The following is a 225-nucleotide window of genomic DNA, read 5'->3' as shown; positions in this document are numbered from 1 at the left end:
AGTTTCCTGTTTTTGGCTGAAAACGTTGTCGTGTAAACGGCCCCTAAGTCACTTGTTGAAGTCAAATTCAAAGATGTTTTGAAAATGTGGAGATCATACTGTACCTTTCACTATCAGCCAGGCGTTACTGGACTTGATTCCAGCCACAGCCGCATAGATGTATTTATCCACCTGCATGCAGTCCTTCACCAGCAGCCTGTGGATCAGTTTGTCTTCTGACACAGA

At 44.4% G+C, this 225-nt stretch overlaps 1 pseudogene; it reads right to left on the bottom strand.

The window, feature by feature from the left end:
* Positions 1-177, bottom strand: part of LOC107577275 (immunoglobulin-like and fibronectin type III domain-containing protein 1) — a 4,821-nt pseudogene extending 4,644 nt beyond the window's left edge.
* Positions 178-225: the final 48 nt, after the last annotated feature.

This window comes from Sinocyclocheilus grahami, unplaced genomic scaffold (genome assembly GCF_001515645.1).
Source record: "Sinocyclocheilus grahami isolate Dianchi unplaced genomic scaffold, SAMN03320097.WGS_v1.1 scaffold5598.1, whole genome shotgun sequence".
NCBI classification, from domain to species: Eukaryota; Metazoa; Chordata; class Actinopteri; order Cypriniformes; family Cyprinidae; genus Sinocyclocheilus; species Sinocyclocheilus grahami.
The sequence above is the reverse complement of the archived record's forward strand: the minus strand, read 5'-3'. Positions and strand labels throughout refer to the sequence as shown.